Below are 6,575 nucleotides of genomic sequence, written 5' to 3'. Positions count from 1 at the left end.
CCATCTATATTTTACAGGCGGGTGGATCTAGTGCCCTCCTTATGGACTTAGCTGCCAATGAGAAATCAGTGCACGCAGACTTTTTCAATGGTAAGGTATAATGCAGTTATTGTGTGATTAGTACTAACTTCTCCCTTCATGTAGGTACCTGACAGTCCCTCTAAAGTCAAGCCACCAGCTGGCTAGCCTAGCCAACAGCTGGATTTATAAGTATTCCCTCTCATTTTCACTTGCAAATTTATGAACAGACTTTTGTTTTCCCTTATTGTAATCATTACAGATATGCATTATGGTGTGTAAGGGAAAAATAATGTAACAACTTAATCTGAATTTCATGGCACTCCATGTCTGGTTTGATATGCTCTACTTCATTTGTAGTTTGAACTGTTTTCTGTTGCAGACTTTGAGGATCTTTTTGATGACGAAGATCTCTTGTAGCAGTTTTAATAAAAGGACAACAACCGTTGCAATCATGTAGGAGACAGTTGTTTCCCTGGACACCAGAAAAAACCATGGGTTCTAGTTTAAGAATCTTTAAGGCACATTAGACGTTCTGCTGTTCCTTGACAGTTGCAGCAGTGTTTAGCTCTTCTGTCATATTTTCTGTACATCTGGTGATCATTTTTTTCCCCACATGTATAGCATAAGTTATGTTTGGATACCTAGAAGAACATTTCTAACCATGAAACCTGTTCACATCTAGTTTTTGTTTGTCCACAAATCAGTTCATGATATTTATACGGTATAAACCCTTGTCCCTGCAACCGCGTCATTTTTATATGTAATTAGTGTGGTAATAAAAGTTTTAAAATGTATTAAAAGTTTTTGAAATTTAAATCTGAATTCATGACACTTTTCATTCAGATCATTCTGTCATGGAGTTTTTGCCACTAGTTTTCATTTAAAACAGTTTGAGCTTTTCATTTGGGGCCGGGGGTGGTTTGGGGGGAGAGGGGGGGGGGGGCGGGGTATGGGTACAAGATGTATACAAAATATATCTATGGCAATCCTCTCAAAGGACCTACATTGCCACTAAAAGGGTATTAAATAAAACTGAAATTCCACTGCCACGTTCAGAAAATTTGAAGGGAGAGAAAACAAAATTTAAGAAGCCCAATGTATGGAATCTGAAACTGTGATGTTTTCTATTTTTGTTGAACAAATTTCCTAGACATACGGGGCCCAGATAGTGACATGATCTGTGGGTCTATAAATATCAGCCAATCAGAACACCTTCTTATGTAATTGTGTGGGCAGAAAAATAAATCCACAGCTGGATTTGAACATGCGACCTCATTGCTCAAAGACCTGATAATCACAGGGAGCCAGTGCTTAATCCATATGAGCCAGCCACTCTCCCACTTTATATAGTTATTTCTTATAGGCATTAAAAATGGTACTTGCTGCTGCCTCGCTTGGCACTTAGCACTAAGAAGTTAGAGCAAGGAAACATGACTGGTTGGCCTGGTGTCAGTGTAATGTGACTGGGTGGGGTGTCATGTCTGATGTCTTGTGAATGATACTTAAGGGCAACAGCACTTTGGTGGCATGGACCCTCCCACAAGAAGACACAGTATATGTAGACACACCTGATGACTCCCTGTGGTTATAAGACTGAAAAAATTGTTAAGTGCGACCTGAGATTAAGATAGACATCTATCTGAATCCCAGGCATCACATTAAAACCCACTCATACATACATATACAGACACTGCGCTTCCCCGTTAGACAGCTTGTGTGACGGTTTGCGCGGTTTGTTGAAGCGTCACATGTGGGAAAGCTTGTTTGTAAGTAGCCAAAGGTTATTGGCTTACTCCAGCACTCCGGTTTCCTCCACCTGTAAAACTGACCATCACTGTATATGAAAAAAATTCTTTATGGCGTTTAACAACATTCAATAAATGATTTAGTTTGCTATAGCTCTGTCTCCAGGAGATAGAGCTTTCCCGTAAAACAGTTTCCTGTACTTCCCTAAACTGTTCATGGTAATTCCCTTCAAACCATTTTTCCAAAAGTGTATAGTGCCACTCCATTTAACAGATTTTTATAGTTTTTTCTTTAGCATTGTACAGATTAAATCATCATCAGCCAGTTTTTTTTTTATCTTGTTGACTATTGATTAATTTATTATACTACAGTTCAACACAAGCCACCAGACAGCTAACTATAAGTAAGAAATTAGGTCGGATTTGTACGAAGAGGAGCAGTCGGCAATTTTCAATGATGTAAAGACACATGGCAAGCTCTTGGCGAATGCACTAAATCAGTGTGCCAATCACAGTTGTGTATCAGTGCTAAATCGTGAGTTAGCTGTTGCAGGAGGACATGATATACAGCTTCCCCCCATCAGAGTGTCTTATGCAGGAATACACCACTCCCCCATTAGATAGTTGCCTACAACTGTTTCTGAAAAAAAAAAAAAAACTGATAGCATCGCCATCCTATATATATATATATATATATATATATATATATATATATATACAATTATGAGTATTCTCCATGCGGTGCCTGGAGCGGTAGAACCAGGGTCAATCCTGGGTCGAGTCACATCTAAGGCTTTAAAAGAGGAGGTTGCAGCTTTCTCGCTTGGCGTTCAGCATGAAGGGGATAGTACAACGACTGGCTGACTTGTATCAGTATAATGGCTCGTTCGGGGCGGCTTACTTGCCTTCGGTATGTCGTCTCAATGAAGCAGCACTAGATGAATGAGCGGTTCTGCAATCCGTCCTGCAACAAGGAGGCACATTACATGCATTTAAGGATTCCTTCGTCGTCATACGACTAAAAAATTTGTTAAGTACGACGTTAAACCCCAAGCACTCACTCATTCTCCATGGGGTGAATATCTTCACGAGCTGTATTGGGACTGTTTTACGAAGCTTTCCCAGCGCTACATATACAGTGAATTAACTTCCCACGGCAACACTTTTTCCTTAGAATTTACAGGTTCTCTGTGCCAGTACACATTTTGCCACGGCCATATTCCCATTAGTAGTCGGAGTTTTGAATGAAGATTTCCTACAGCCAGTCCTCAATCTGTGCTTCGAAATAAACATGCGTATACCAGCCGTCAACCCAAACCAACATGGATGTTCCAGGTCAATGTGGCCAATTTGCAACTTAAACATTTAAAATCTTGTCAATGCATCTCATCCATAAATATGTAAACCTGACAAAAACAGCTACAGGCCAACATTTAGACATCTACGACGTTAAACCCCAAATTCCCCAAAACTGTCCAAAAAAAGTGTAAAAGCGAACGAATCAGGACGAAAAAATACGACCTACCACATTGAAACTACATAGCCTACATGCATGCACGTGCCAAGTAATGGCTGCCATCATTTTGTTACAAATCTACAAAACTGCAAAGAAGTTGTGTTGATGTTCATACAACTCTAAATTCGGAAAGCTGCCAAAGCCCGTGACAAAGACGGCCATAAATAAGTTGTTTGAAAATGAACAAATTTAACAGACTTGGTCTGTATAACTTAACTGTTATGATGAATCAACGGACAAAATTTCAGTTCATTATATAACCTTTATACATGAACCGTTTTGAATAAAAGTCCGGAATAATGTTCAGGTCTAAAACACAACCAAAAATGACCACATCTTTACTTGAAAATGGACGAACGAATTCATTCGAACTTAGATCATGAAACATAACTTGTCATCGTAAAAGCACACGCACTAATTTGCAATTCAGATTTGCGAAAACGTTCACACAAACTGCCTGCATGGATACATGTATAATAAGAGAGGGGTGTGGCTCGTGGATGAACGCTAATTGAAATACTTCATCGATGTACACAAGATCGAGTTAAGCTTATATATACGTTGTAATGAGGCTCGTTTGTTGGCCGTTTATATGGGTGGCCTTATATTTGTTTGATTTGTATTTTACAATGTTCTCCAGAATATTTAAATCCGACGGCGGCCAGTAGTATCATGGTGGAAAGGAACCGGACAGAGCTAAGGTAAACCCACGACCATCCATAGGCTGCTAACAGACCACCTTTCCACGTGCGACCGGAGAGGAAGCCACCATGAGCTGGACTCGAACTCACAGCGATCACATTGGTGAGACGCAACTGTGTCATTGCGCCGCGCTGGCACGCTAACCAGTGCCTTATATTTGAAGACAGTTTACGCATCATTTGGATTCCCAATATTGCAATCACCTTTAGAGATCGCTAAGCGGGTGTTAACAAAAGAACAATAAAAAATGTTCCAAAAATTTAAATAAGAAAAGGCATGAATCGTATTGTGGGGCCTTAACTGATGGACTCGCAGGTATATATAACTATATAGGGAATGTTGTCCATCTGTGCGTCGAAACAGGCATTTGTATGCCAGCCGTCAACCAATAAGGGCTTTGCAGGTCAATAATCGCAAGGCCAATTCCCAAACGACGTACAGCACAAACCACCAAAGAAGTGAGAAGGTATTTAAAGTGTGAAATTAGGCCGGAATCATGCAAGGAGAAGTGGTCAACGGTTTTCAGCGATGTTGGAAAAACCCAAGATATGATCTAGGCGAATGAGTGAAATCAGTATTGAAATCGCATACATCATGCACGCAGATTGCATCTCTTTATAAGAAACGTGTAGTCCTGCATGTTGCACGCCGCGTAGCCCGATAAACCAGATCATGTCGAATGTATAATACATACATTATGTATATAACTGTACTTATACACCATGATATATTTTGGGAAAATGTATGTAGATGTTATGATCTATATATATACCGCACTATGTCAATTGCCTTGAACTAGACGAGATCGAAATGGGTCTATGCATAGTGTCCGTCTCCTTTTCGTCAGCAGAAATCATCCAACTATGTTTTAAGTGAGCAGAATGCTTACGTTCATATAGTTTCGAGCACTCGGGTTCCTGGAAAGGGGCAGAAGGTGATAAATAACATGGCGCTAAATGGAAGAAATGCTGATTTTTGAGTTTAAATTAATACAGGACATTGAAATTATCATATCTGAAGGCTAGATGCATTCTGTGCTTTTTCAGAAAGAATTTCTTACCTACAAGTTATATTTCTTATTTCTTATGCTAAAATCTTCTCTGCCCATCGCAAATGGGTTAAATTCTCTTTGTTTTCATCGCCAATACTCTGGTCACGTGACTAAAGGGTGTGCTGGTGATTGGTTCAGAGCAGCTGTGACATCACAGCAAAACTGTGAATGGCTTGAAATTCGTTTGTAATTTTGGAATTTCCCTGAAGAAAATCAACTCTGAAGAATTTTTGCTATAGCGGTATATATGACGTCGATCAGGTGCCCTACATATAGGCAGCCTACATCGGTGGAAGAAACCGTGGTGCTTGAAGGAAACCGATGCACTTCCTCAGATCACTTGGCGAACACCCTGATTTAAAGGAAAATGAAGAAAACATTAAATTTATTTATTTATTTATTTGACTGCATGGAGTTTTACGTCGTACTAAAGAATATGTCACTTGAACAACAGCTGCCAGCATTATATGGCCGCAGGAAGTCGGGGAGAGCCCAGGGGAAACCCACAAATATCCGCAGGTTTCTGACAGGCTTTTCTACGTACGACCGGAGAGGAAGCTAGCAGTTGGTGTGATTACTTAGGGTGCACTAGCGGGCTAATCACTAGGCTATGAAAGGCCTATAAGAAAGGAAATATATAAATGACACACACTAATGGAAAGCCGACAAATTTATATGCTCCAAATTAAGATGTGATACATTTATGATGTCTCATAAACCCCCTGACTTAAAGCCACAGTCACCGATAAACCTGACCCATGTCATAATGCCTATGCACTGTTGGAAGGATCTGGCCAATCCGACCAAACACGTTTTGGTACAGACAAGTCAGACGAAATAATGAGGAGATCAAACATTTTCAGGGTCGAAATGAACAGATATCTTAGGGTAAGATTTTCTTTTGTCCCCAGAACAGGGCCAAAGTTCCCATTATAAGATTGGTCAAAACGAACAGAAACATTATGGTCGCATATTAAGTGGTCGCCAGAATAGGGTCAAAGTAATCATTACTTTTGGTCGAAGCAACCAAAACTAACAAGGTCGCATTTTCTGTGGCCGCATTTTCTTTGGTGACCAAAATAGGGTCATTACAAACATTATAAACAAAATTGTATGAGTTGTTTGGACAGGCGTAAAACACCATTCAAATAAATGAATAAATATTAATGGTTACTTTGACCATGGAGATCAAAGAAAATCTGACCCTGCTATCCGGTTATTTCGACCTTTTAATGTTCAATTGATCATCCCATCAATCAGTCGGACGGCCCAGGTAGGCTTTACATACCTGGGCCAACTGTAAAATGATTTGCCTTGTACAAGTAGGCCTGTATGATTTATTGTAGCGTACAAGTTGTAGGCGGTAAAATGTAGCCTGCTGTACGAAGCCAAAATGTAGTATAGCTATTTCCGTAGATTTACTATAAGGGCGTTTTGTTTCAAAGAGGTTCTCAAGTTTAGTACATTGCACCTGAGCGATTGGTTGAATCAGGTAGCATGTACAATCAAAAAAATTTACCTGTTAATTTTAATAGAAAAC

This window comes from Liolophura sinensis, chromosome 12, assembly GCF_032854445.1.
Source record: "Liolophura sinensis isolate JHLJ2023 chromosome 12, CUHK_Ljap_v2, whole genome shotgun sequence".
Taxonomy (NCBI): domain Eukaryota; kingdom Metazoa; phylum Mollusca; class Polyplacophora; order Chitonida; family Chitonidae; genus Liolophura; species Liolophura sinensis.
Note: the sequence above shows the minus strand (reverse complement) of the source record.